The sequence below is a fragment of the Anomaloglossus baeobatrachus genome, chromosome 6, assembly GCF_048569485.1.
Source record: "Anomaloglossus baeobatrachus isolate aAnoBae1 chromosome 6, aAnoBae1.hap1, whole genome shotgun sequence".
In the NCBI taxonomy this organism is placed as follows: domain Eukaryota; kingdom Metazoa; phylum Chordata; class Amphibia; order Anura; family Aromobatidae; genus Anomaloglossus; species Anomaloglossus baeobatrachus.
In genome coordinates this window covers 92,001,733-92,011,749 of record NC_134358.1, presented here as the reverse complement: position 1 = coordinate 92,011,749, position 10,017 = coordinate 92,001,733, and positions in this window count along the sequence as shown.

Genomic DNA, 10,017 nt, shown 5'->3' with positions numbered 1-10,017 from the left:
ATGACAACAGTGGTGGATGATCGCCACATACTTTCTTTGGTGAAGAAGAACCCGTTCACAACATCAACTGAAGTCCAGAACACTCTCAGTGAAGTAGGTGTATCTGTCTCTAAGTCAACAGTAAAGAGAAGACTCCATGAAAGTAAAAACAAAGGGTTCACATCTAGATGCAAACCATTCATCAATTCCAAAAATAGACAGGCCAGAGTTAAATTTGCTGAAAAACACCTCATGAAGCCAGCTCAGTTCTGGAAAAGTATTCTTTGGACAGATGAGACAAAGATCAACCTGTACCAGAATGATGGGAAGAAAAAAGTTTGGAGAAGAAAGGGAACGGCACATGATCCAAGGCACACCATGTCCTCTGTAAAACATGGTGGAGGCAACGTGATGGCATGGGCATGCATGGCTTTCAATGGCACTGGGTCACTTGTGTTTATTGATGACATAACAGCAGACAAGAGTAGCCGGATGAATTCTGAAGTGTACCGGGATATACTTTCAGCCCAGATTCAGCCAAATGCCGCAAAGTTGATCGGACGGCGCTTCATAGTACAGATGGACAATGACCCCAAGCATACAGCCAAAGCTACCCAGGAGTTCATGAGTGCAAAAAAGTGGAACATTCTGCAATAGCCAAGTCAATCACCAGATCTTAACCCAATTGAGCATGCATTTCACTTGCTCAAATCCAGACTTAAGACGGAAAGACCCACAAACAAGCAAGACCTGAAGGCTGCGGCTGTAAAGGCCTAGCAAAGCATTAAGAAGGAGGAAACCCAGCGTTTGGTGATGTCCATGGGTTCCAGACTTAAGGCAGTGATTGCCTCCAAAGGATTCGCAACAAAATATTGAAAATAAAAATATTTTGTTTGGGTTTGGTTTATTTGTCCAATTACTTTTGACCTCCTAAAATGTGGAGTGTTTGTAAAGAAATGTGTACAATTCCTACAATTTCTATCAGATATTTTTGTTCAAACCTTCAAATTAAACGTTACAATCTGTACTTGAATTCTGTTGTAGAGGTTTCATTTCAAATCCAATGTGGTGGCATGCAGAGCCCAACTCGCGAAAATTGTGTCACTGTCCAAATATTTCTGGACCTAACTGTATATTATATAGAGTCATTACACACAGAGGGATCTATTTCTATATATTATATAGAGTCATTACACAAAGAGGGATCTATTTCTATATATAATATAGTCATTACACACAGAGTGATCTATTCCAAATGTTTATTTCTGTTACTGTTGATGATTATGGCTTACAGACGATGAAAACCCAAAAGTCATTATCTCAAAAAATTAGAATACTGTATTATATAAGACTAACTGAAAAAATGATGTTAAACTCTGAAATGTTGGTGCCTACTGAAAAGTCTGTACAGTAAATGCCTCAATACTTGGTCAGGGGTTCTTTTGCATGAATTACTGCATCAATACGGCGTGGCATGGAGGTGATCAGCCTGTTGCACTGCTGAGGGGTTATGGAAGCCAAAGTGGCTTTAATAGCAGCCTTCAGCTCGTCTGCATTGTTGGGTCTGGTGTCTCTCATCTTCCTCTTGACAATACAACATAGATTCTCTATGGGGTTTAGATCAGGTGAGTTTGCTGGCCAATGAAGCACAGTGATACTGTGGTTATTAAATCAGGTATTGGTACTTTTGTCAGTGTGGACAGGAACAAGTCCTGCTGGAAAATGAAATTTCCATCTCCAAAAAGCTTGTGGGCAGAGGAAAGGGTGACGCCCCAGGGCTGTGGGGTACTCGGTCCCGGGTGCGTGGTGCACAGGGGGAGAACAGTCAAGGTCACGTCCGATGCCCGGTTCCGTGACCCTGGGGGTCGGTGATATGGACAAGATTATGAATTATTATGAGTATATAGGAGTATATGGAGATATCCATAAAGAACAGGATTTAAGATATAGTTTCAGACTGTGTATCCCACCTGGTTCTGTATTTGGACATCAGACTCAGACAGTCTGGGCTATTCATGTGATTTGTGAATCATGCTGACATTGCCTAATATAAATGAGGAACCAAGCACATTACAGTAAATTGTATATCACAGAATAAGCTGTTCTACTTTATCCAATAGGAGACGTGTTACGTATTCTTGGCACCTAGCCAATAAGGTTATATATACTTGTACAACTTCCGGAAATAAATCAGTCTTACTTTCTATTCATATCTGAGCACATCTCTGGTGTGTGTGTGAAAGATAGTGGTTATGCATGCTACCACGAGTGACTCATAATTTGGACTGCAGACAGTTTAAGAGGGATGCATGATTAGATTGCATCAACCTAAATTACGGCCTTATCATTTGGCGCCCAACGTGCTGTCCTTATTTGAGGACGTCAGGCCACACATGGCATCGCACCATTATTCCGATAGTCCTAGACAAAATGCCCTAAATATGTGACATGGAAGCCTCAAGAGGCTGCAGTCCTTGTGAAGGAACACTGAGATATATACACCTATGAGTGACGTGTCATCAATAATTGATGTTTGATACCTTGGACCTGATGTACAGGTGCAGTGTTAAGGAAAAAGTGGGTGAAAGAGCCCTGACTGTTACCTGGTACGGTTTTCCTGCTAAGCAGTGAGTTGAACGTTGTATGCGTATTCACTGGTCTTGTTTTAGTGGATGTCAATGTATTCTTACCTAGAATTGAATACATTGGGGAAGACCCCTAAACTTTGGTCTTAATCGGAATTATTGAGTATTCGATTGACCGTTCTCATGGAGGTGTATGTACATCATGAATTCTCTCCCTGACATAATATCTCATATATAGTTTTCCCTGAAAGATGTTTTCACCCAGATTAAAGCTGGGGATTCTTTCTGGCCAGTAATGGAGCCAGGTTTGCAGTGAGGGTGCGTGTACCTTATCACCCAAGTGACACTGGAAGATGTTTTATGTATAATGTACGCAGTTTTTGGTGTGAAACACCGTAGGAGAGTTAAAAAGAAAGAAAAAAAAAAAAACAGGGAAGTGTTAGTTTCCATTTCAGTCCTGTGAATGAAATTCGGTGAAGTTTAGTTGTAAATGACACACGTATGTTGAAAATGGAGAATTCTAGATGAGAATTGATGAGTAATTCTGAATCTAGCAACTACACTATGTGTATTTTACCTGTCTGTGAAAATAGGAAACAAGAAACATAAGTTGATAGATAGGGTGGACTTACCCCACCCCATTATTTTCTGTTCTGAATGTAGATTTCTTTCTGTCACTCTGCCCTGGGTGGGGTATGGTATGGGGATATTATTGCAGGGGCTGACAGGAGATAGGGATACGCTGGAGGCTCGGCCCTGACCACCATCAGGTCTACCGTCGAGATGAGGGCGAGTACAGGGTCCCTAGTTACAGGGTCAGCCCAGGGGTCCCTATATAATCCGTATTCCCGGTGACAGATTGAATACCTCCTGAATGTAGATGTCACAAGACATGTCACTCCCTCCCAGGACTCTTCAGACGCCATTTTTGGCCAACACCTACTTCCTCTTTTAGCGGCTGTTTCTTATCGGTAATTATCTTTAGTGGACGTTTTAACTCAGACACTACATAGTTCATCTTTAAACGCCATTTTAGTCCAGCCGACACCCAGTTCCCCATTTTTGTTTTAGCAGAGACAGGGACCTGGAACACACACACTCCATGTTCCCACTCATGAACCTTAGCAGAGGTTATTGCTGATAGCCCTGTGGAAACTTTTCCCTTCACTTTTGCATGTTTGTTTTTGCTGTACCTAGTATACAGTTTAATAGACCATATAGACTGCTCACTATTAGTCCTGGTGGACAGTGAATATTTTTCTGCCTATGGCAGTTGATGCTTAGCCTGGTTTGAGATATTCTCACTTGTATGTTATCCTGCCTGATATCTTGCACAAGAGTTCCCTGATAGAGAGGGTGGAGGTTCATGTGGTCCCAAGGGGACATTGATCATCAGGAGTTGGCATATATTAGAGTTTTCGTTGACAGCACCCAGTAATCCTTTGTGTCTTAGTTTGCAGGGTCTGACAGGAGAGAGGGATACGCTGGAGGCTCGACCCTGACCACCATCAGGTCTACCGTCGGGATGAGGGAGAGTGCAGGGCCCCCAGTTACAGGGTTAGCACAGGAGAGGTAGAGTAGATACGCTCCACTGCTTTTTCCTAGTTGTGTAGATGTAGTCAGGGGGTGCTGCTTGGTAGTTTCCAAACCCTCTTGTGCTCTTTTCTCTTTCCCCGGGGTTTTAGGGGATCTTAGTTTTTAGAATTTCAGTGTTCTCCTGACCCCAAGTTACACTCATTGCTCTTTCTTACAAACCTGGGTATAGTCCTTTGTATCAGGTCTCCGAGAGCCCACATGTAAACTACAGCTGGTAAAGACCAAGACACCCTCCTTCAAATGGCAAGACGTATGGAGATGAATCTAGCAGCTTACAAGATCACCCCACATACAGATGAGCTACAGTCACAGTCACCTGAGTTACAGTCACAGTCACCTGAGTTACAGTTACAGTCACCTGAAGAGTATCATCATGTCATCTCCAGCCCAGAAGTCATTCTACCCGTTTGCCATGGAGGAAGACAGCAGCCCTTTGAACACTACTCAGCCAGATTGAACACCTACCTAAAGCACCAGTTGAAGATCAGTGCCCGTATGACATCACTGCTCCCTGACAAAGTCACCATCTCTCGGTGTGGGGTCCTTAATCCTGCTGAACTTCTCCCTCTTCCAAGGGGGGAGTGTCCCACCTCTGACACCTTGGTGGAAGAGGTAGTCGACTCTGGCATAGCTGAAACTCTGGATTCGATACCCTGACTTAACATCTTTGCGGATGGATCAAGATGTGCATCAAGAAGACGGTTCCACATGGGTATGGTGCTGGTGGCAGAAGACGCTGTGCTGATAGAGCAGTCGCTACCCGCATGCCTGTCTGTGAAGAAGCAGATGTATGTGCTCTCGCTGAAGCCTGCAAGATGGCAGCCAGCATCTACTCTGTGGAGGACAAGAGACTTGATCACTGCCAATGGAACTGTACGCCGCCATGAGGCCATAGAAGAACGGATGGAAGCTTTGCTATTGCCAGACAGTCGCGGTGAGCAGGGTTGAGGCCTACATTGGAGGAGTCAAGGGAAGCAGTGAGAAGTGCCCTCACTGACAGAACATCCAAAGAAGTCCCAAGACCACTTACGAGAGAAACAGTCAGTCAATCTGTGCTTTTTGAATGACCCAGATGTGAAGAAGAAAGGAAGGATGGAAAGTCTTGAGAAAACGTTGTCCTGACCCTACAAGAGCAAGTCCCAGAAGAAGAAGAGGACTGAGATAGGGTGCAGCTGTGGGCTCCCGGAGACCATAGAAAGTGGCTAGTGACCTGCTTTCACTGCCAGCCAAAGAGATATGGCAGGCCTTAGACACAGAACTGACTCTACACACCCCATACCAGCCACAGAATAGAGGGAAGGTTGGGAGGATGGGGCAGTGTAGAAGGCAAGGGCATGAGAGTCTTCGCTTGCATTGTTCAGTGTCAGACACACCCCAGCAGGGATCACTAGGTTGAGGCCCTATGAAATCCTGTTTAGAAGTACCCCCAGATACTTCAACTAAGCTTGTTGTTTGTTTAAACATTTGCCTAATACACGTTTTTGAGTTTTCTCCTCCAGATCCAACCAGATCTAGATTTCTCTCTCTTTTCTTTTTCTCTCTCCTCTTTTCCTCTCTCTTTTTCTCTCTCTTTTCTCTTTTCCTCTCTCTCTCTCCCTCTCTTCTCAATCTTTCTCTCTCTCTTTCTCTCTCTCTCTCCTCTCACTCTTTTTCTTTCGGACGAAGATCCATGCATTCCACTACAAAGAGATGTCGGACCTGCCTGAGACCAGGAGATGGCTGTCTTCCCTCTTCTACCCGATACTTTGTGCCAGGACGATGATATCTAAGCATGTGGACCGGAAGACGACTGTACATCTCACCTTTGATGATGTCCCACCATTACCGCCTGAGGACTGAGGAGCATAAGACTTTGAGTGAAACCAACCCTGATAAATATTAGCCCATTAGAGGACTACTGCCACGTTCCCCCTTCCTGAATAACGTGTGCCAGCGGAACATAGCCATGAGGACAGTCTAGAGAATACGGTCAGGATCTGGCTTCCTATGCATAGTCTGTTGGGTGGGGAGATTCATCCACAGGGGATGGGGTATCTCGTATGTGAGTGAGGTAACCATCAGCATTAGGACAGATCAATAGACCTGGAAAAGTATGGAAAGACTTTTTGGCTATCTCCAAAGGGGGGACTGATATGGACAAGATTATGAATTATTATGAGTATATAGGAGTATATGGAGATATCCATAAAGAACAGGATTTAAGATATAGTTTCAGACTGTGTATCCCACCTGGTTCTGTATTTGGACATCAGACTCAGACAGTCTGGGCTATTCATGTGATTTGTGAATCATGCTGACATTGCCTAATATAAATGAGGAACCAAGCACATTACAGTAAATTGTATATCACAGAATAAGCTGTTCTACTTTATCCAATAGGAGACGTGTTACGTATTCTTGGCACCTAGCCAATAAGGTTATATATACTTGTACAACTTCCGGAAATAAATCAGTCTTACTTTCTATTCATATCTGAGCACATCTCTGGTGTGTGTGTGAAAGATAGTGGTTATGCATGCTACCACGAGTGACTCATAATTTGGACTGCAGACAGTTTAAGAGGGATGCATGATTAGATTGTTCACGTTGGGCGCAATAAAAAGGGGTGAAAAATGGGAGAAAAAAAGAAAAGAAAAGAGTTTTTCGACTACACCACTTGTGGTATGCGGCCAGGTTATTGAAGCTGCCGCTGCAGGGGCCTGCTGGGGCTGGTAGAGTAACGCATCTTAGGTGTTTTGGGCCCTCCACAAGCAGGGCTAGGCCCCAGCAGTGATGATGGGGTTATAGTAGGGAACAGTCAGTGTATGTGTACAGAGGCAGAAAGGAAACAGTCCACAGAAGTATTGCAGTTTCAACTTGCCTGTTTTACTTGTGGCTTGGTACCTGGACCCGCTAGTGCCGGTTTCAGATGTTCCCCCGCTCCCCTTGTTCTCCGTGCCAGCTATGACCTGGGGTAGCTGTCCTCTGTGCACACTCGTTTGTATTAGGCTCTCGTGGCTTAGAGCGTCTGGGCGAACCCCTCTGTTTCAGTCTTGGTCGTATTGCAGGCAGCCTGGACTATTTAATGGGTGGACTTCTGTCCCTTGTCCCAGGTTTCCACATTGTTGCTGATGCTTCAGACTCTTTGGTTGGCGATGGACCCTGGAGATCCCCTCACCTGGCAGATTTAACAGTTGACCATAAAGTGTCCCGCTGTCCTAGGGTCTGCACCCCGCCTTGTGCTGTGTCCTGTGAGCCTAGGTTCCAGACATCCACAGGCGCCCCGTGGTTCCTGGAGTATTACACTTCCACAGGTCACTCATGGTTCCTGGAGTCCTAGTTCCTTACTCCACAGTACTCCTTACTCTCTCCGGCTACTTCTCTCTACACACTCCGCTTCACTTCCTCCCGCCAACTTCCCCACTGACCACTTGCCCCTCCCCTTGCTGGGTCTCTCCCTACAGATTGGGTGGCAATTAGCCAATAAGTGCCCATCCCTTTTACCTGTTGCTAGGCAGTCTCCCAGTCTGGAATTGGGGTTATATATGTGGCCTGAGGGTGCTGGTGTGTGGACTGGCGCGGATATTCCGGGGTTTGGGTTTCCACGTTTACATTTTGTGGCACCTGATACATCAGGGGTTCTACAGAAGTATGAAGTGCTCTAATATTTCCTGGTAGATTGCTGCGCTGAATTTGGTCTTGATAAAACACAGTGGACCTACACCAGCAGATGACATGGCTCCACAAACCATTGATTGTGGAAACTTCACACCAGACCTCAAGCAGCTTGGATTGTGGCCTCTCCACTCTTCCTCCAGACTCTGGGACCTTGATTTCCAAATGAAATGCAAAATTTACTTTCATCTGAAAACATCACCTTGGAGCAACAGTCCAGTTCGTAAGACGCTTCTGGTATTGTCTATTGGTCTTGAGTGGCTTGACACAAGGAATGCGACAGTTGTAGCCCATGTCCTAGATACATCTGTGTGTGGTGGTTGTTGAAGCACTGACTCCAGCAACAGTCCACTTCTTGTGAATTTTCCCCAAATTTTTGAATGGCCTTTTCTTAAAAATCCTATCAAGGCTGCAGTTATCCTGGTTGCTTGTGCACCTTTTTTTCTACCACACTTTTTCCTTCCACATTAATTGCATTTTTGTGTGTATCTTTGACGCTGTGTTTTAATTCCATTTTTGTCGCTGCTTATTTTTCACTCTGTTTGGTGTGTCATCCTTTAAAAAAGCTGTTTGTTTTTAAAACTTCCTGGTCTTCACATCATTAGGAGTGGATTACATGCGCTTTTGATTCGCTTCCACCACATAAACATACCAAAAACTTACACTATAGTTCAAAAGTTTAGGGTTACTTAGATATTTTGCAGGCGTTGCGCTCTCACGCCGGAAATACAATCGTCTGACATAAATCACTGACAGTGACATGGCCGCGATAGTGAACAGGGACACGGGCCTGGGGGCCGCACGAAGCAGAGATGAGGCAGCCGAGGGAACGTGGGACAGGTAAGAAGAATGGTGTTGTTTTTTTTGTGTGTGTGTGCGTGTGCGTGTGTGTGTGTGTGTGTGTGTGTGTGTGTATGTGAAGGATGGCACATAAACCCCTTAGCAACCTGGTACTTAAGGACCCATGATGTACCCAGGACGTCATGGCAAAATCGCGCCCCCGTAACCACGGAGGCTGCAATCGCTTTGCAAATACCTAAGATTCGGGGAGGAGGGGTGGTGTCTCCTCCTCGGACCTACAGAGGCTGTGATTGGCTGAGCGGCGTTCGTCAGCCAATCACAGCCACTGTAATGTTTGAAAATGGCTGAAACATTGAAATCCAGCCATGGTCAATGCAGCTGTAGCACCGATCATTGGCTGGAGCTGGATGACCTCAGTCTCACCCGTCGCCAGCTCTAATTGGAGTGACTGATCTGTCCATTCACTGTGGATCTGGGGCCGGAGACCACTCCCCTCAGCTTCACTCCAGCACTCTGTGGAAGGTGAGGAGATCGATCGTTAAGTTATAGCCACTGCCCCCCCCCCCCATTACTACAGGAGGGGGACAAAGTGTGCAGATTACTATGGGATGGGGATAAGGCTGGGGACATTACTATAGGATGGGGACATTACAAGGATGGGCACAATACTATTGGATGGGGACATTATTACTATAGGATGGGGACAAGGCTGGGCACATTACTATGGGATGGGGACAAGGTGAGCACATTACTATAGGATGGGGACAAGGTGAGCACATTACTATAGGATGGGGACAAGGCTGGGCACATTACTATAGGATGGGGACAAGGTGAGCACATTACTATAGGATGGGGACAAGGTGAGCACATTACTATAGGATGGGGACAAGGTGAGCACATTACTATAGGATGGGGACAAGGTGAGCACATTACTATAGGATGGGCACAGTACTACAGGATAGGGACATTACTACAAGGGGGCAAGGATGGGAAACATTTCTTTAGAATAGGGATAATGCTGGGGACATTACTATAGGATGGGGACAAGGCTGGCACATTACTAAAGGATGGGCACATTACTATAGAATGGGGACAGTACTATAGGATGGGACAGTACTATAGGATGGGGACATTGCTACAAGGGGACAGGGATGGGGAACATTACTATAGATTGGGGACATTACTATAGGATGGGGACCAGGATGAACACATTAGTACAGGATGGGCACATTACGATAAGATGGGGACAAGACTGAGGACATTACTATAGGATGGGGATAAGGATGGGCACATTACTACAAGATGGGGACAAGGATGGGAAACATTACTTTAGGATGGGGACAAGGATGGGAAACATTACTTTAGGATGGGGACAAGGATGAGCACATTACTGTGGGATGGG